The sequence below is a fragment of the Pan paniscus genome, chromosome 21, assembly GCF_029289425.2.
Source record: "Pan paniscus chromosome 21, NHGRI_mPanPan1-v2.0_pri, whole genome shotgun sequence".
In the NCBI taxonomy this organism is placed as follows: domain Eukaryota; kingdom Metazoa; phylum Chordata; class Mammalia; order Primates; family Hominidae; genus Pan; species Pan paniscus.
This window is the reverse complement of record NC_073270.2, coordinates 46728343-46749555: the sequence shown is the minus strand read 5'-3', so window position 1 is coordinate 46749555 and position 21213 is coordinate 46728343. Positions and strand designations below refer to the sequence as shown.

The following is a 21213-nucleotide window of genomic DNA, read 5'->3' as shown; positions in this document are numbered from 1 at the left end:
TGCAGGCTGCAGTGGGGGAGGCGCTCCACAGAACCAGCAGGAGCCAGGAACAGGCAGAAGCCCTGCCGTCTTCTGAGTTGACAGGGTGGAAGCTTCATGCTCCTTGGGCGCAGCTGCAGCTGCCCAAGCCAGGGCTGCAGACCCAGGCATCTCTGCACTCTTGGGGGCCCAGGAAGGCCCCCCTGCCCCTGCAGGCTCAGAAATGCCTGCTTCCACTGCCTGGCCTTTCCCTGCTCCTGGCACCTGCTTCGATTTCAGAGCAAAGTTGAGGCTGATCCCAGGCACTGTCGCAACCCAGCTGGGTGTGTGCATGCTTGGGGCAGCACTGACACACCAGCCCCCTGCCACCTTGGCCCACTTCAGACTTTGGGCACCAACTAACATGGAAGGGAGACCAAGGAAGGGCTGAGGGCAGCTCAGCACTGGCCCGCAGGTGCCCCTCTGCCTGAACAGCCTGGGGGCTATGAACAGTGGCAGGAGGCAGATAGGCTCTGGACAAAAAGGGGTGGGTCCCTGGTGAAGCCCCACCTTCAATCCTGGGAAGGCCTGAAGCCTGGGGGCCAGGCTGCCAGTCCTGCAGATTGGAGTAGGAACTTATGGTGCCTTTTCTGGGCCTGCCCATGGCCAACCATGGACCAATCAGCACACACTTCCTCCCCTCTGAAGCCCATAAGAACCTGGACTCAGCCAGACTCAGAGAGATGTCGGGACAACCAGCTGCAGAAAGGAGCTATCCCCTCTGAAGTCTCCTCTCTGCTGGGAGCTCAGCAGACATCAGGATGACCAGCTGCAGAGAGAAGCTACCCATTCCAGGGTCTTGTAGCTCCTCTCTGCTGAGAGCTGAACATTAAAGTTGAACATTAGTGGGACACCCTGGCAGCAGAGAGGAGCTACCCACTGTGAGTCTCCTCTGAGCTGCTCTATTGCTCAGTAAAGCTCTTCAGCTTGCTCACCCTCCACTTGTCTGTGTACCTCATTCTTCCTGGGCATGGGACAAGAACTCAGGACCTCCTGAGTGGCAGGGCTGAAAGCGCTGTAACACAAACACGGCTGAAACACACCTCTTGCTCACCACGTTGTGGGTAAGAAGAAGGGGAGAAGAGCTGAGGCCCTTCGGGGACCCCAGACCTAGGAGCTCCCTGAGCCAGGGCTGTGACACCCTCTTTGGGGGTCTGGTTCCTGACATATCCAAGCCCCCAGGAACCATTGCATTCCCCAGTGGCAGCAGTGGAAGCTGCTTGCAGGATGCCTGTTCCAGCTGCAGCCTCGTAAGAAGCCAGCACTCATGCACTCATGCTGGCACCTGGAGCTGCCCACTCCACCACAGCCATTGTTCCTGGCTGTGCACAGTGGCTGGACCCCACGCTTGCTTGCTCACACAAGCAGGCAGGGGATCCAGGCCATTAGCACGAGCTGAGCATAGCCTGCCAGGCCAAGTGGGCGCAATGAGCCTGAACAAAACTCTGGCAAAGGCACCACTGGCTACAGAGGTTTCTGGCTGGTGAAGTGACAGCCCAAGGATCCCATAATGACATGTTGGATGTGCCTGGCATTGCACAGACACACAGTAGGTGTTGGGAAGCACTGGTTCTTTCTTTCAGAGGGTCTGTCATCCTCGTTTCCCGCATGGCCAAACTTACCAAGGTCTTTGCAGCTTCTGCTTCCTTCTGTAGTACTCATGGGTCCCACATCTGTGCTTACAAAGTCCCTAGTGTAGTGATGGGGAGATGTTTCTGGAAGCAGTAGTGGGAAAGGGTGAGTGAAGGCAGCTCCCCCTGCCTGGGTAGTCCTAGAATAGGAAGGGGGTGAGCAGTCAATACATGCAGTGGAGAGGACTCTGACCTGGGAGGAAGGAAGATAAGCTACTTGCCCCAACCGTGCCACCAGCACAATCAGTAAACCTTGCTCTGTTCTAAGCCTCAGTTTCTCCACTTCTTCAAGGAAGGGTCTTCCAGCTGAGCCCTTCCCTGTTTCTGTCCCTATCTCCTTCTCTCTCCCAGAAAGTTTCTTGCCTTCTCTTGACTCACAGAAGACATCACTTCCTTGAAGACTTGGCTCACTATAAGCCTCCTGGCGGCTCCTTCCTGGGGCACTGGGCCAAACTCCTGACAAGATTAAGAAGAGGTTTTGGAACTGGGCCAGACTAGGAAAACAGGAAAGATGACGAACAAAGCTTCCCTCCTTCTGAGGGTTGTTTATTCCAGTGTTCCTTCAGTTTCTGGGTACACAGCAGCCCTTGGCTTTCCATCCCATGTGCAGCCTCTGGCCCAGCACTTAGTCCACTCTCAGTCATAGAGCTTATCACACAGACTTGCTCCAGTGCCCACTTGTCCAACTGCCCCAAACTCCTGGAAACCAGAAAGAACACAGATGTATCTCAACTGAGTGCCTACCATATTTCTACAGGAGGAACTGTCTTCGCATAAAAGCCCCTCTGCAGCTCCTTAAGGTAAGCAGTGTTCTTTCCATTTTGCAGCCATGAAAACTGAGGCCAGGGAGGCTCCCCAAGGTCACCCAGCATGTTGGTGTTGGATCCAGAAATGGAGGGAGTTGGAAGGGAGGACGTCTTATCAGTTAAGACAATATTCTTTGGAGGCTGATGAACCTTTCTGAGTTTGAATTTTGACTGCCACTTACTGCCTGTGGAATCTGGACAAGTTCCTAGTGGGAAGCAGTTTTGGGTCACAGTGGGGATCACAGACTCTGGAATCAAATGTCGGTTCCACCATCTGCTAGTTATGTGACCTTGGGCAAGTTCCTTTGCCTCTCTGCACTTCAGTTTCCACAGCTGTCAAACAGGATAATAATAGTGCCTGCCTCATCAACTTGTCGTGTGGATTAAACGTGATAATCCTTGTGGGGCATTTAGCACAGTGTCTGGCCCATGGTCCAGTGCCATCTATGTCAGCAACGGTTTGAATGCAGGCCCCACTGACTCTGGCTACCACCTGTTTCCCTGCCTATCACCTGTCACCCTGGTGGCTCACTCAGCACTTGGCGTGCTGTAGGTGCTCCCGGGCTTACTGACTGAAGGAGTGGTTGGGAATTGACTCAGTGTTTCTGAAAGCAGGCTTCTGACAATGTGTGGGAGAAGGATTCTGGAGGAAGATGATTTTCAGGAGTTTCCCAACCAATCAGCAAGTAATTGCTTTTTGCACGCTAGTATGGACTCAGACCAGTTTCAGATTGGTTCTCTGAATGTTACCTGTGCAATCAGAAGCATACCTATACTCACGCCTATAGAAGCAATCTATACTGATTGTGGAGTGTTCAAATGCTACATAAAGACCGAAAGCAGAGAGTTAAAGTTCTAAGTAAACTTGCTTCAAAAGGGTTGCCCACTGTTTATCTGAGGCATGTCCTTCCAGAATTTTCCTAAGCCCTATACCTTTTTTTTTGTTTTTTTTTTTTGAGACAGGGTCTCACTCTGTCACCCAGGCTGGAGTGTAGTGGCATGTGATCCTGGATCACTGCAACCTCTGCCTTCTGGGCTCAAGCAATCCTAGCACCTCAGCCTCCCAAGTAGCTGGGACCACAGGTGCACACCACCACACCTGACTTTTTTTTTTCTTTGTAGAGGCAGAGTTTTGCCATGTTGCCCACGGTGATCTTGAACTCTTGGGCTTAAGTGATCTGCCCGCCTCGACCTCCCAAAGTGCTGGGATTATAGGCGTGAGCCACAATGCCCGGCCTATATGCCTATGCCTCATTTTTGAGTGTCACTGTGTACCCTAGTCGGTGTTAGACACTGCAGGTCCCCGAAGAAGTAGAGGTGACTGTCTGTACCTTAGGGGCAGGCACAGTTGGGGCGGGACCCAGAATTCATGGAACACTTAATCAGCAATTAAAATGTCCACAGTACCAGTGACTCACTCATTTAATACGTACTTAACATTTGTGGTTCGGAGACCCGGAAATGACAAATCAAGGTCCTACTTGGTTTCAGAGTGAGCCCCGAGATTGAATCAGCAAGGAAACCTTTTGGTATACTTGCCCCCTGATTATGGGCCTGTCAACAAGCCTCAGTGGGAGGGCAGGACGGGTGATATGTCCTCACTGCCCAGAAAATTGCACTTTCCTGCCTCATTTATTGTATGTAGAGAAGTGAACTGAGGAGCCCGACAGGCTGGGCTTGCCACAGGTGGTTTCTAGGACCTTGGGTGACTCACTCCCTTCTCTGAGCCTCAGGTTTCTCATTTGAAGCATGGGGAGGCTCCTCCTGCCTTGAAAGGCACATTTCTCATTCATTCATTCATTTGTAAAAGATGGTATTTCATAAGAATGTGGAGGGATGACTCAATAAACATAGCCATCTGGGGGAAAAAAAGAATTGGGTGATTTGGTAGATTGTATTACTGTTCAGCAAATATTTACTTTCCCCAGCCCCCACCACCACGGAAGGAATATACTTCCTCACCCTGTTGATATTGCACTTGGCCACGTGACTTGCTTTGGCCATGAGAATATGTGTGGAAGTCACAGGGGCCAGGCCCAAGGCACAAAGTGTTTCCATTCATCCCTTTGAGCAACTGTCCTCGGCCATGAGAACCACAAGTCCCAGACAGTGGAGGCTCCTTCAGCCTGGACTCCAAATGGGAAGATATATGAGACAGCCACCTACTCACCCCAAAGCCTGGAGCCCAGCCCAGCCAGCCCCAGAAAGCCCTGCAGAGCCCCAGCTTGACCCACAGACCCCTGGGCAAGAAGTGAATGTTTACTGCTGTAAGCACCAGGCTTCTGGAAGTTGTCTTTTATGCATCATTGTCACAGCAAAATCTGACCAATGTGGATCCCTGGCTCACTCCTTATATTGATTTTAGCTTGGGTCTTGAGCGACGATTTTCTTTTTTTTTCTTTTTTATTATTATTATTTTTTTCGATACAGTGTCTCACTCTGTCACCCAGGCTGGAATGCAATGGTGCGATCTCGGCTCACTGCAACCTCCGCCTCCCTGGTTCAAGCAATTCTTCTGCCTCAGCCTCCCGAGTAGCTGGGATCACAGGGGCCTGCCACCACACCTGGCTAATTTTTGTATTTTTAGTAGAGATGGGGTTTCACCATGTTTGCCAGGCTGGTCTAGAACTCCTGGGCTCAGGTGATCCGCCCGCCTCAGCCTCCCAAAGTGCTGGGATTACGGGCGTGAGCCACCATGCCCGACCGAGCAAGGATTTTCTCATTAGATGATATTTGACCTGAGATCTGAATGTTTAAGAGCTAGTCATGTGGCCATCTAGGGGAGAAATATGCCAGGCAACAGGAATAGCAATGCCATGGTCCTGAGGCTGGAGGAAACTTGGCCTGTTCAGGAAAAGAAAGAAGGCCAGTGTGGGGCCAGGCATGGTGGCTCACGCCTATAATCCTAGCACTTTGGGAGGCCGAGGCAGGCAGATCATGAGGTCAGGAGATTGAGACCATCCTGGCTAACATGGTGAAAACCCGTCTCAACTAAAAATACAAAAAATTAGCTGGGCGTGGTGGCGGGCGCCTGTAGTTCCAGCTACTCGGGAGGCTGAGGCAGGAGAATGGTGTGAACCCAGGAGGCAGAGCTTGCAGTGAGCTGAGATCACGCCACTGAACTCCAGCCTGGGCGACAGAGCAAGACTCCGTCTCAAAAAAAATAAAAAATAAAATAAAATAAAAAGAAGGCCAGTGTGAAATAAATAAGGGTTGTTTGGTATCTGAGAGGGAGATAGTCTGAGCTCTAGACTCATATGTTCAATAGGGCACTTCAGGCTGGGCATGGTGGCTCACACCTGTAATTATTTTATTTTTAATTGACACATAATGATTGTATTTATGGGGTACAATGTGATGTTTCAATACGTATATACACTATGATAATCAAATCAAGGTAATTAGAAAATCCATCACCTCAAACATCTATCGTTTCTTTGTGGCGAGAAGATTTCAAATCCTCTTTTCTGCTATTTTGAGATGTACATTATTCTTAACTATAGTCACCCTATTGTGCAATAGAACACCAGAACTTATTTCTCCTACCTAATTGTAACGTGGTACTTATTGGCCAACCTCTCCTCCTCCTCCCTCTACCAATCCCTCCCTAGCCTCTAGTAACCACTATTTTACTCTCTACTTCTATGAGATTTAAAACAAAAATTCTTTTTTTGTTTTGAGACAGGGTCTTTGTCACCCAGGCTGGAGTGCAGTGGTGCAATTACAGCTCACTGCAGCCTTGAACTCCTGGGCTCAAGTGATCCTCCTGCGTCAGCCTCCTGAGTAGCTGAGAACCACAGGAATGTACCACCCTACCCAGAATTTTTTTTTTTTTTGAGTCAGAGTCTTGCTCTGTTGCCCAGGCTGGAGTGCAGTGGCGTGATCTCGGCTTACTGCAACCTCCGCCTCCCGGGTTCAAGCAACTCTCCTGCCTCAGCCTCCCGAGTAGCTGGGATTACAGGTGCCTGCCACCATGCCCAGCTAATTTTTTTTGTATTTATAGTAGAGATGGGGTTTCACCATATTGGTCAGGCTGGTCTTGAACTCCTGACCTCGTGATCCGCCCACCTCAGCCTCCCAAAGTGCTGGAATTACAGGCATGAGCCACTGCGCCTACCCAGAAAAATTTTTAAATTTTTTGTAGAGATGGAGTCTTCATATGTTGCTCACGCTGGTCTTGAACTCCTGGATTCAAGCAATCCTCCTTTCTTGGCCTCCCAAAGTGTTGGGATTACAGGCTTGAGCCACTGTGCCAAGTGGAGATCAATTTTTTTAGGTTCCACAGATAAGAACATACAGTTTGTTTTTCTGTGTCTGGCTTATTTCACGTAACATAAAGTCACCAGATTCATCCATGTAGTCACAAATGAACAGGATTTAGTCCTTTTTTATGGCTGAATAGTATTCCATTGTTTACATGTACTTCATTGTCTTCATCCATTCATTCATTGATGAACACTTAGGTTGATTCCATACACTGGCTATTGTGAATAATGCTGTAATAAATATGGGAGCACAGATACCTCTTTGACATGCTGATTTCCTTTCCTTTCCTTTATTTTATTTTATTTTATTTTATTTTATTTTATTTTCAAGACAGGGTCTCACTCTGTTGTCCAGGCTGGAGTGCAGTGGTGCCATCTCGGCTCACTGCAACCTCTGCCTCCCAGGTTCAAGTGATTCTCCTGTCTCGGCCTTACAAATAGCTGGGACTACAGGCACGTGCCACCACACTCAGCTAATCTTTTGTATTTTTAGTAGAGACAAGGTTTTACCATGTTGGCCAGGCTGGTCTCAAACTCCTGGCCTCAAGATCCACCTGTCACGGCCTCCCAAAGTGCTGGGATTACAGGCATGAGCCACTTGTCCCAGCCTATTTCTTTTAGATGTATACCTAGTAGTTGGATTCCTGGATCATATAGTAGTTCCATTTTTAATTTTGGGGGGAACCTCCATACTGTTTTCTACAACAGCTGTACTAATTTACAGCTCCACTAACAGTGTGTAAGGGTTCCCTTTTGTCTGGATCCTTGTCAACACTCGTCTTTTGTCTTTTTGATAATAATGGTTCTAACTGGAGTGAGATGATATCTGTTTATGGATTTGATTTGCATTTCCCTGATGACTAGTGATGTTGAGCATTCTTTCAAATATCTGTTGGCCATTTGTAACTCTTATTTTGAGAAATGTCTATTTGGATCTTTTTTCCACTTTAAAATTGGATTATTTGGTTTGTTTTTTGTTTTTGTTTTTGTTTATTGCTATTGAGTTGTCTGAGTTACTTATATATTCTGGATATTAACCAGATGTATAGTTTGCAAATATTTTCTCCTACTCTGTGTGTTATCTCTTCATGCGTTGATTGTTTTTTTGTGCAGAAGCTTTTCAGTTTGATGTAATTCCATTTGTCTATGTTTGCTTTTGATGCCTGTACTTTATTTTTGAGACAGAGTCTTGTTCTGTCGTCCAGGCTGGAGTGCAGTGGTGTGCTCTCAGCTCACTGCAACCGCCACCTTCCGAGTTCGAGCGATTTTCCTGCCTCAGCCTTCTGAGAGTAGCTGGGACTACAAGCGTATGTCACTACGACCAGCTAGTTTTTGTATTTTTAGCAAAGACAGGTTTTCGCCATGTTGGCCAGGCTGGTCTCGAACTCCGGACCTCACGTGATCTGCCCACCTTGGCCTCCCAAAGTTCTGGGATTACAGGCATGAGCCACTGCACCCAGCCTATGCCTGTGCTTTTGAGGGCTTATCTAAAAAACCCTTGTCCAAAACAATGTCAAAAAATGTGTCCCCATGTTTTCTTCTAGTAGAGTTTCATAGTTTTGGATCTTAGATCTAAGTGTTTAATCCATTTTGAGTTGATTTTTGTATATGGTGAAAGGTAGGGGTCTAGTTTAATTTTTTTGCATATAAATACCCAATTTTCCTGGCACCATGTATTGATGAGACTGTCCTTTCCCCCGATGTGTGTTGTTTGCACCTTTGTTGAAAAATGAGTTGGCTGTAGTTGTAGGGATTTATTTCTGTTCTCTCTATTCTGTTCCATTGGTCTATACATCTGTTTCTAAGTAGTTTGAAGTACTAGCCAATGTATTTCTTTTTTTGTATAATGCCTTTTATCTTATCACATTTCTCTGGTTCCTTTGGCCTTGGAGGTGGTTTTTATAGCAGAAGTGCAGAAAGTATGAAAATAAGCAAATATTAGCTTTTTTTCCTTTTTAGTATGGGAAATTTTAAGCATTTACAAAAGTAAAGAGAATAATGTAATGAACCCTTACATACTCATCACCCAGCTTAAAGTGATCAACTTATGGGTAAACTTTATTTTTGAGACGGAGTCTTGCTCTGTCGCCCAGGCTGGAGTGCAGTGGTGCGATCTCAGCTCACTGCAAACTCCGCCTCCCGGGTTCATGCCATTCTCCTGCCTCAGTCTCTTAAGTAGCTGGGACTACAGGCGCCCCCCCACCATGCCCAGCTAATTTTTTTTTTTTTTGGTATTTTTAGTAGAGACGGGGTTTCACCGTGTTAGCCAGGATGGTCTCGATCTCATGACCTCATGATCCACCTGCCTCGGCCTCCCAAAGTGCTGGGATTACAGGCGTAAGCCACCGCACCCGGCCAGATAAACTTCTTTAATTATATGCCCATCTACCCTCTCCTTTATGGAATAATTTCTGTGCAGATCTCAAACATCATATCATTTCATCAGTAAACATTTCTCCATGTCGCTCTAAAAAAGGAACTTTAAACATGTAGCCACAATTATTATTATTACACCAAAAAAAACCAACAACAATTCTTAATATAATCCAATATCCAGTCCATGTTTAAATATACTGAATTGGCCGGGCACGGTGGCTCATGCCTGTAATCCCAGCACTTTGGGAAGCCGAGATGGGAGGATCACTCAAGGTCGGAAGTTCGAGACCAGTCTGGCCAATATGGCGAAACCCTGCCTCTACTAAAAATACAGAAATTAGCCGGGCATGGTGGCATGCACCCGTGGTCTCAGCTACATGGGAGGCAGAGGTTGCAGTGAGCCGAGACGGTGCCACTGCACTCCAGCCTGGGCAACAGAACTAGACTCTGTCTCAAAAAAAAAAAAAAAAAAAAAAAAAATTATATATATATATATATATATATATATATGTCTGTGTGTGTGTGTGTGTATACCCAATTGTTGCATGTAATGTGTTTATTTGAATCAAGATCCAAACAAGGTCCACACAATCCACTGATTGGTAATAATTAAGTCTCTTTTACCCTTTAGGCTCTCCCTTTCTCTCTTTTTTAAGTGTGGAAGGTGGAATAAGCAGGATTGGAGAGATTTTCCCTTGCTCTGTCTTCAGTTTGTTTCTTGAAGAAATAAGAGGCTGGGCAGGGTGGCTCATGCTTGTAATCTCAGCATTTTAGGAGGCTGAGGCTGGTGGATCACTTGAGGTCAGGAGTTCAAGACCAGACTGGTCAACATGGTGAAAATCCGTTGCTACCAAAAAACAAACAAACAAAAAAAACACCACCACAACCAGCAACCCCCCCCCCCAAACAACAAACAAAAACAACAACAAAATTAGCCAGGTGTGGTGGCACATGCCTGTAGTCCTAGCTACTTGGGAGGCTGAGGCAGGAGAATCACTTGAACCTGGGAGGTGGAGGTTGTAGTGAGCGGAGATTGCACCACTGCACTCCAGCCTAGGCCACAGAGTGAGACCCTGTCTCAAAAAAAAAAAAAAAAAAAAAAAATATATATATATATATGGCATTTATCTTGTAGAGTCTTCTATCTTCTGGTTTGTGGATTGCATCCCTGTGGTGTCATCTAACACATGAGTCCCCAGTCCCTTGTACTGGTCCTCGGCCTGATTCCTAACAGGCCACACAGCAGGAGGTGAGTGGTGGGCCACTGAGCGAAGCTTCATTTGTATTTACAGCTGCTCCCCATCGCTCGCATTACCACCTGAGCTCTGCTTCCTGTCAGATCAGCAGCAGCATTTGATTCTCGTAGGAGTGTGAACTCTTGTGAACTGCGCATGTGAGTGATCCAGGTTGCATGCTTCTTATGAGAGTCTAAGTAATGCCTGATGATCTGAGTTAGAACAATTTCATCCTGACCCCTTCCCTTGTCTGTGGAAAAAATAGTCTATGAAAAATCATCTTCTATGTTTCATCCTGACCCCCTCCCTTGTCTGTGGAAAAACTGTCTTCTAGCCCAAAAATTGTCTTCTACGGCATGGTCTCTAGTGCCAAAAAGGTTGGGGACCGCTGATCTAACACATTCCTCTGACTTCTAGTTCATGTGACTAGTATCTTAATAAAGTCAGGTTAAGTGTTTTTAGCAAGAATGCTTCATAGGTAATATTGTGTACCTATACCAGGAGGCACATTGAGTATATTTGTCTCATTCTGTGCGATTCCTAGGCGTTGACGATCATGGCCTAGATCCATTGTTTCCTTAAAGTGTGTAAAGTACAAAATGCAAAATTCAAATTCTTTAGATTTTTTCCTCATTAATTAGCTGAAATAATTCTGTAAGGAGAAATTTCCTCTCACCAATTATTTGGTTACAATGAGATACGGTTCATACAGAAAAAGTAGAAAAGGTGCTTGATTCTTTCCTTTTATTTACCCATTTTCAAAATAATGAGTTGGTGTCCTAACATGCTCAAAGGGAATCCAGTGAAGTTTTCCTTTTCCCTCCCTCTCTCCCTCCTCTTTATTTTTTCTTTTTTCTTCCTTTCCTTTCCTTTCTTTCCTTCCTTCTCTCTCTTTCTTTCTTTCTTGCTTTCTTTCCTTTCTCTGCCTTCCTTCCTTCCCTTCCTCCCTTTTCTTTCTTGCTTTCTTAGGTGCTTTATTGAAAAAGAAATTACATAACATAAACTGCTCATTCTTAAAGTATATAATTTGATAATAAGTATCATAAAAAGATTGCTACTGCTGTTACTGTCTTGACTCAAGAATGGCTCCATACCTACTTATTTTAAAAAATTGGCTGGGCACAGTGGCTCACGCCTGTAATCCTAGCACTTTGGGAGGCTGAGGCAGGTGGATCACCTGAGGTCAGGAGTTCGAGACCAGCCTGACCAACATGGTGAAACTCCGTCTGTACTAAATATAAAAATTTAGCTGGGCGTGGTGGCGCATGCCTGTAATCCCAGCTACTTGGGAGGCCGAGGCAGGAGAATCGCTTGAACCTAGGAGGCAGAAGTTGCAGTGAGCCAAGATTGCACCATTGCACTCCAGGCTGGGCAACAAGAATGAAACTCCATCTCAGAAAAAAAATTCAGAAAAACAAGGAAAATATAGCAAATAAGTTGCCGGTAATTGACACATAATAGTTGTGCATATTTATGGGGTACAGTATGATATTTCAATACATGTGTACAATGTGTAATGATCAAATCAGGATAATTAGCCAATCTATCACTTCTCTTTTTTTGAGTATCATTATAAACTTATGGATTTTGAATCTGTTTTATTTTAAATCCTACTGATGCTTCAATTGCCTCATCTTTGGTCAACAAGAGCCTCTTCAAGACATTGGCTTCTGAGCCCTTTTGACATGACACTATAGCTTTATTGCTTTCTGGAATGAAAAAGTCTTCTTGGTTCATCTTGTATATTTTTTGCTCCAGACCTTGAATCAGCTATTTCTCCTAGGAGCCCTGGTTCTTTTGTGGGAAATGGTATTTTGATATTGCAACCTTTTCTCTAGGGGTGCTCATAGTTACTGCATTGGTAATTGTTTCTAGGCCTTTTTAGTGGGTAGAGCTAAAGAAAAAAAGCTTTAAGAGATCTTGAGTTCATACTGATATTTTAAATTTCAATTTAGGGTATAGCATTTTTATTTCTTTTATGTTTATATTTTTTCTTACGCTGAAAATGTTGGTTTTAGTGGCAATAATATTAGATTTATTTGCTTTATCTTATAATGTATAAAATAACAATTTATATTAATAATATGATTATGGAAAACATTTTAAGATTAAAAACTGGTCAGGTATGGCAGGTCATGCCTGTAATCCCAGCACTTTGGGAGGCCGAGGGGGGGTGGATCACCTGAGGTTGGGAGTTTGAGACCAGCCTGACAAACATGGAAAAACCCCATCTCTACTAAAAATACAAAAAAAATTAGCCAGGTGTGGTGGCATGTGCCCGTAATCCCAGCTACTCGGGAGGCTGAGGCAGGAGAATCACTTGAACCTGGGAGGCAGAGGCTGTGGTGAACTGAGATTGCACCATTGCACTCTAGCCTGGGCAACAAGAGCGAAACTCCATCTCAAAAAAAAAAAAAAAATTAAAAACTTTTATTTTTTGGCAGTTCCTCTTGTCCTTTGGGTATATCCTGATGGGAATGTACAAATTACTATGTTTCAAGTCATTTGAAATAATTCTTCTCTGAGCACTTATACCATCAATTTAATACATAGTTTGATACATTCATTTCATTTTGCTTTCATTTTAGGGGTTACTTTATTTAAAATTCCATTTTGTTTTAATGATTATGTGGAACATTTACATCGTTCCATAGCCAAATCTTCAAAATAAGTATATTCAGGTAACTCTAGCTTCTATACTTGTTCTTTGTACTCTGATGTCTTCCTTTCTCATCGAGAGTCATTTTTTAAAAAGTTCTTTTCTTTTATTTAAAAAATATAAGCAAATATATATATTGATTTCCCCTCTTTTGTACATAAATGCTAGCATACCATACACTTTTCTTCTTTTACTTAACTATATATATATAATATATGTATATACATTTTATATTTTATTTATTATTTATTTATTGAGACAGGGTCTTGCCCTGTTGCGCAGACGGGTGTGCAGTGTTGTGAACATGGCTCACTGCAGCCTCAATCCCCTGGGCTCAAGCAATCTGGCCACCTCAACCGTTTGAACAGCTGGGGCCACAGGCGTGCACTACCACGCCTGGCTAATTTTCCTTCAATTTTTTTTTTTTTTTTCTGTAGAGACAAGGTTTCACTAGGTTGGCCAGGTTGGTTTTGAACTCCTGGGTTCAAGTGATCCTCCTGTCTCAGGCTTCTGAAGTGCTGGGATTATAGGCATGAGCCACCATGCCCAGCCTAACAATATATTCTGAAGATCACTCTACTACAGTATACAAAGATAGCTCTCATTCCATTTTATGGCTTCATAGTACTCCACTGTGTAAATATACCATAATTTATTCACATAATCCCCTGTTGATGGATGTTTGGGTAGTTTCTAGCCCCTTATTACTACAATGAGTGCTGTAACACTCAAATGTCAGACATTTGCCAGAGTATTTTTGGGATTGACTCATGGAAGTTGTATTGCTAAGTAAATGCATCTGTAATATTGGCTTTTGAGATCCTAGCCCAAGAATGCTTTCTTTTTTATTAGTTATTTTTTAAATAGCAAAATCTATCAAAACTCTTTTCACTGTAAATTGACAATTTATAGCTGTATAAATTTGTGAGGTACAAAGTGATGTTATAATGTATGAATACAATGTGGAAGAATTAAGTCAAGCTAGTTAACACATCCACAGCCTCAATAAGAATACTATCTGTGTGAGCTTTTTTCACACTACCTCTCTGTGCCTCAGTTTCTGATCTGCAAAATGGAGATAATAACAGTATTTACCTCAGGGAGTTGTTGGGAAGACTATATGGGCTAGTTGTTTTAAAGTGTTTAGAATAGACTGGGCATGGTGGCTCATGCCTGTAATCCCAGCACTTTGGGAGGCCAAGGTGGGCGGATCACTTGAGGTCAGGAGTTCGAGACCAGCCTGGCCAACATAGTGAGACCCCTGTCTCTATTAAAAATGTAAAAATTAGGGCCAGGCATGGTGGCGCATGCCTGTAACCCCAGCACTTTGGGAGGCTGAGGTAGGCAGATTGCCTGAGCTTAGGAGTTCAAGACCACCTTGGGCAACAGGGTGAAACCTTGTCTCTGCTAAAAAAAATACAAAAAATTAGCTGGACATGGTGGCGGGCACCTGTAGTCCCAGCTACTTGGGAGGCTGAGGCAGGAGAATTGCTTGAACCCAGAAGGCGGAGGTTGCAGTGAGCCAAGATTGCACCACCGCACTCCAGCCTGGGCGACAGAGGGAGACCCTGTCTCCAAAAAAAAAAAAAGAAAAAAAAAAAGAAAAGAAAAATTAGCCAGGCATAGTGGTGGGTGCCTATAATCCCAGCTACTTAGAAGGCTGAGGCAGGAGAATCACTTGAACCCAGGAGGTGGAGGTTGCAGTGAGCTGAGATGGTGCCACTGCTCTCCAGCCTGTGCAACAGAGTGAGACTCCATCTCAGTAAATAAATAAGTAAATGAATAAAGTGCTTAGAATTTTCCTGGTGCATGGAAAATGTTCAATAAATGTTAGCTGCTTTTATTTTTATTAGCAAAGGGATAGAAAGTATGGGAATATGTGGACAGGTGGAACAGTAGAGTTAGATGCTGCTATAAGTTTTTAAGAAGGGATTCTGGAGCTCTTCCTTCTGCCCCTGCAGGAAAGGGAAGAATTGAAGAACCCAGAAATGAAATTTGAAGATTAAATGAATAGGACAAGGACTGATAGCTTAATCCTAGCATAGACAGTGGGCCCTAAGCCTCCAAATGCCCCTCTTCCCAATGCTTGAGTGCTGGCTACACACTCTGACCTGTCTAGAGACTTAGATGCACTCTGGAGGAAGAGAGGGAGGAAGCAGTCACTTGACCACATTTAACCTGAACTTATTTACAGTAAATCTCTGCCATTAGGTTGGATGGGCACTTGGGATAGAAATGAAATTCAGTTATACAAAAATAAGGTACTTTATATATTCATTTTACATGAGTTTATGGCCTATGAAATTCAACTCATTACAATATAATTATTGACTGATAGCCTGAGGCACAAGAGGAGGGTGTGAAAGAATGGAAGGAGTGGGAGGGAATAAAAGAAATATTGGAAGGCAGCTCTTTGTTCACCTTACACATGGGGCTAGAGCTCTGATGTCCAATATAGTAGCCACTAGCTACATGAGTCCGATGACTACCAAATTGGAAAACCTAGCTATAGAAATTTTCGGCATTGCACTGTTCTATTGGACAGTGCTGGGAATGTGGATTGGCCGTGCATAGTGGGTGGCAGAGTGTAAACCCTGGTGCTGGAGGTCTATCCTGATATCCTCATTTTTGGTTCCCAATAAATAGGCTCAAACTGGTCCTCTGAAGGTCCTGGACAGCTGCTCACATCCACATGGCCATCCAAGTCTGTGTCTCAGGCTTCTGCTCCTTCTTCCTTCCTCTAGGGAGTAGCTGCCTGCAGCTCTAGCTCTTTATCCCCTTTCTTACAACCTGCTCCTCCAAAGTCATGCCCAGACTCATGTCCTGGGTCTCCTTCCCAGGATCTCAGGAGGCTTCAGTCAAGCTGGTCTATTTGTTCTCTGTCATCTGCCTAGATTGAATTAAGGTGGCTGGCAGGCTCCCTGTAGTTGGAGGCAGACAGGGCACCCCCAGTTAGTTCCTCCTTACTCTCTGCTGGCTCATATTTCCTGTTTTTAATAGCTAGGTCCCTGGGCCTATCAAGGGGTGATACAAGGCCTGTCTCTTCCCTCCCCCACCATGCTTACTTTGAAAAGGGGGAAGTGGAACTGCTCAGTGTTCATGAGCTGGGCTAATAGCACCTTCTGTCATGCAGCCCTCCCAGCCCTGAAACCTCCAGCTCTCAGTCCTACTCAGGTTGCCACACCCACCCCACAAAAAGCCTTGTCTGAGGCTTCCTCCAGAATTGCAAGGTCTGGGGAGCTGGGTGCCACAGACCCAGAGGAAGTTTCCCTGCTCTGTTCTGCTTGTTTCTGTAGAGATGATGTGAACACCTCACTGCTATCCAAGTTCCATTCAATGAATATTTGTTGGTCATCTGGGCCTGACCCTGAGATCACCAGGGTCTACAAGGCAGATGAAAGCCCTGCTCCTTAGACATCTGCCCTAGTCGGGGAGACAGACAACAAAGAAGAAAAATGGGATCCTGGTTGAGGAGTTGGTGGGGGGCAGATTCTAATATTGGAGGTTCTTTTGGGTTGGAGGGAGCTGGGCGTGCTAGGCAGGGACAAGATGGAAAGGAGAAAGGAGGTGTATGCCTGACTGTGAGCTCCATGAAGCCAGGGACTGTGCCCTATTTGCCTTCCATTGATTCCTCAGTGATTCCTTCCATTGATTCCATTGATTCCTCCTCAGAGCAGGAGCTCATGAAGCACTGAATGAATGACCGACCAGTGCTGCTGAGATAGGCGCAAAGCTGGGGGCTTCTGAGCTGGACTTGCCTCTGTGGTCCCCATGGCTGCCCTTGTTGCATGGGGCCTGGACCCCAGCCCCAGCCCAGCCAGCTTTGCTGCCACTTGGATTCATTCTCTACAGTTTCCAAGTCTTTCCCTGAGCTATGGCCTCCAACCTATCCCGGTACGTGTCTAGGCAGCTCTGTCCAGCTCTTTCCTCACTTGGCAATTTGTGAAGTGGAGACATCAAGTGGTCAGATCCTGGAACGGCAGCAGTCGAGCTGTGGACACAGAGCAAAGGCTCCCGAGCCCTCCTGCCAGGCAGAGACCTGATGCAGCGATGATTAGTACTGGATCCACACAGAACTTTATCCTGGCTGAGCCCAGATTCCAGCCATAGAACGAACTCTAATCCTGGTCACAGACTGAGACCTCCATCTCCTAATTAGGGGTCTAAGAGGGGTACTCCTAAACAATTCCCCTAATTTTACATTTGCACTGTAATGACCTGATACAACTTTAAAAACTTTTTTTTGGAAGGTTCACATATATTCAGAATTTTCCAAACTAAACATATCCATGCAACCAATGCTCATTGCTGGCATCCCAGACGCCTTCATCTTCATACTTCCTTCTACTCGCTACCTCTCCAAGGGTAACAACTTCTATATATTTGAAATCATACTGTATATTCTTTTCTTTTTTTTGAGACAGGGTCTCATTCTGTCACCTAGGCTGGAGTGCAGTGGTGTGATCTTGGCTCACTGCAACCTCTGCCTCCCAGGTTCAAGTGATTCTCGTGCCTGAGTAGCTGGGACTACATGTGTGCGCCACCACGCCCAGCTAATTTTTTGTATTTTTAGTGGAGACAGGGTTTCCATCATGTTGGCCACGCTGTGTATATTCTTTTCGGTGTCTGGCTTCTTCTGCCCAACGTCATGTTGGTGAAATTCATCCACATTGATATGCGTCCTTGTTGATTGGTTATACTTGGTGTGCACAGTCAGCCCCCCATATCCATGGATTCTGCATCCATGGATTCAACCAGCCACAGATTAGAAACATTTTTTAAAAAGTTGCGTCTATACTGAACATGTACAGACTTTCTTCTTGTCATTCTTTTTTTTTTTTTTTTTTTTTTGAGACGGAGTCTTACTCTTTCACCCAGGCTAGAGTGCAGTAGTACAATCTTGGGTCACTGCAACATCCACCTCCCAGGTTTGGGTGATTCTTTTGCCTCAGCCTCCCAAGGAGCTGGGATTACAGGCATCTGCCACCATGCCTGGCTAATTTTTGTATTTTTAGTATAGACAGGGTTTCACCATGTTGGCCAGGCTGGTCTTGAACTCCTGACCTCAGGTGACCTGCCTGCCTTGGCCTCCCAAAGTTGCTGGGATTACAGGCATAATCCACCAACCCCAGCCCTTGTCATTCTTTTCTTTTCTTTCTTTCTTTCTTTTTTTTTTTTTTTTCAGACAGAGTCTTGCTCTGTCACCCAGGCTGGAGTGCAGTGGTGCATCTTGGCTCACTGCAAGCTCTGCCTCCCGGGTTCGCCATTCTCCTGCCTCAGCCTCCCGAGTAGCTGGGATTACAGGAGCCCGCCACCACGCCCAGCTAATTTTTTCTATTTTTAGTAGAGATGGGGTTTCACTGTGTTAGCCAGGATGGTCTCGATCTCCTGACCTCGTGATCCGTCCGCCTCAGCCTCCGAAAGTGCTGGGATTACAGGCATGAGCCACTGCACCCAGCCCATTATTTTCTTAAAACACAGTATAACAACTATTTACATAGCGTTTACATTGTATTAGGTATTATAAGCAATCTAGAGATGATTTAAAGTTTATGGGAGGATGTGCATAGGTTATATTCAAATACAACACCATTTTATGTAAAAAAACTTGAGAATTCCTGAATTTTTGTATCTGTGGGAGTCCCGGAATCAATCCCCCATGGATATTGAGGGATAGCTGTATTTCACTGTGTGAATTTATACTGCAACTTAGTTATCTATTCTATTGTCAATGAGCATTTGGGTACTTCCATTTGAAGGTTATTGTAAGTAGTGCTGCCATGGATTTTGTAGCATATGTCATTTGGTGAACAGAGCTTAGGCATCTCTGTACCTAGAAGTGGAATTGCTGGGTTATGGGTTTTGTATTGATTTAGCTTCATTAGTTGCTAATAAATAGTTTTCTGAAGTAGTTATACCGATTTACATGCCCCACTCAGGGTATGCCAATTCCAGTTGTTCCATACCGTTACAGTATTCATTCTAGACTTTTTGTCTTTTCTACTGTAGACTTTCTGGATGATGTGTACTGATGATATCACTCTTGGAAGGGCCTGCAATGCAAATGAGCTTATGTGCAGATGTATTGATTTTATTATTAATAAATGGAAGGGATTTTAATGGAACTGGCCCTGCTATCTTATAATTGACACTGAAAAGGGATCCAGCTCAACATTTCTAAAACCCAAATAAAAGATTTTAGTCATTTAAGCAAAAATTTGTAAATCTCTCAAATTCATAAACTCATAAGGGACTGCTTCTATCACTTAACTGCTTATTCTTAGTAACTCTTTTTTTTTTTTTTTTTGTTGGAGACAGGGTCTCACTCTGTCGCCTAGGCTGGAGCTCAATGGCAGTCTCAGCTCACTGCAGCCTCTGCCTCATGGGCTCAAGTGATTCTCCATCCTCGGCCTCCCGAGTAGCTGGGATTACAGGCATATGCCACCACGCCTGGCTGATTTTTGTATTTTTAGTAGAGATGGGGTTTCACTATGTTGGCCAGGCTGGTCTTGAACTCCTGGCCTCAAGCAATCCACCCACCTTAGCCTTCCCAAGTGCTGAGATTTCAGGCATGAGCCACTGTGCCCAGCCAAAAACTCTTATCTGATCAGACATTTTGTTGCACTTAAGCTTGGAAGATTCAATAGGAAGTAATTTTTTTGCTAAATTGGGATTTAGCATTATTTGTTTTATATCTATGTGTATATATATATATATATATATATATATATACATGAGTAATATACAAGAGTATACTAGTGTACTACTCTTGTAGCATATGTCCATTGGTGAACATAGGTAGGCATTGCTGTACCTAGAAGTGTGTATATACCTACACATACATTTATATTATATTCACACACACACACACACACACACACACACACACACAGTATTAATTGAAGAGAGTCATAAGACACAGCTTTAGGAAACTAGTTGCTGAATTTTGTCTTGATCTTGCTGAGCACAGTGTTTGTTTATTTGGCCCAAAGAAGCAATGGCCCAGGGACCATTTTGGGGAGCTGCCTTCTAGATCTGCAGAAAGTATAAAATGGTTCCAAGCAAAGAAACACTGGAGTTCCCGGGGTTCCAGATCCACCTTCCACATCAGAGTCCCAATTCCCACTTTACCTGACTTGTTGGCACTGTGTCTGGGCTCCGAGGCATGGAGACCATGCAGGATGGATGAGGCAGAAATGACCAGGAGACTCTCCAGCTGCCAGTGTGCAGAAGCCTCCACAACTGGCAACCAATCAAGTATCATACTTGTAAAACAATTCTTTTTTTTTCTGAGACAGAGTTTCACCCTTGTTGCCGAGGCTGGAGTGCAGTGGTCTGATCTCGGCTCACTGCAACCTCCACCTTCCGATTTCAAGCAATTCTCCTGCCTCAGCCTCCCAAGTAGCTGGGATTACAGGCGCCTGCCACCATGCCTGGCTAATTTTTGTATTTTTAGTAGAGACGGGGTTTCACCATGTTGGCCAGGCTGGTTTCGAACTCTTGACCTTGTAATCCACCTGCCTCGGCCTCCTAAAGTGCTGGGATTACAGGTGTGAGCCACCGCACCTGGCCAGAACAATTATTTTAGCTAAAAGTCATACATTTTCTCTTATTTAAATGACAGGCTGATTTTTGTCTCTGCTTACAGGAAACACATACCTTGGAAGTGGTCAACCTTCATAGTCTGAAGGAGGAAGTGGTCAAATACCAAGATCAGAACCTGGTTTAATCACTGGGCAGGAGTGTGTAGAGGAAGACAGGCAGGGGAATGGAGACCCTGCTAGGGACCACATCAAACCCAGGTTACAATCAAACGTTGGTACCTGAAAGCTGTTCTGTCTCCACCTGGAGACTTTTCACTTCTTTGCTCTGGACAGGCTTGGCTGATCCCAGCATTTAACAACATTTAACTGCATTTAACTCTCAAAGGCAATCTTGTCACCCTCATTTCTATTTCATCTTAAGGACTAACAATTTCAAGAGTAAAAAGTAAAAAATAGGGGGATGAAGAAACAGGGACAAAGGGGAAATGGGAGAAGAAAGCTAAGAGCAATCAAGGGAGAGGTTAGTGCAAGCAATGCAGTTTATAAACTCCTAGGTAGTTGGAAACCATGGGCCACAAATCTGACTCTGAGCTTCCTAGCAGCCATTGTGAAAAGGGAAATGTAATCCATCACATGATTCATAAAGCTTGTCAGGTAAAAAGCAGAACAGTTTCCCCCC

At 44.8% G+C, this 21213-nt stretch overlaps 1 long non-coding RNA gene across 1 annotated transcript in view; it reads right to left on the bottom strand.

Annotated features, from left to right (window-relative positions):
- LOC130541052 (uncharacterized) overlaps positions 1–21213 on the bottom strand; it is a 46571-nt gene that overhangs the window by 17357 nt on the left and 8001 nt on the right. The window contains exon 2 of the long non-coding RNA XR_008955093.1: positions 1641–1789. This is a non-coding gene — a long non-coding RNA (uncharacterized LOC130541052). The remainder of the gene's footprint in view (positions 1–1640; positions 1790–21213) is intronic.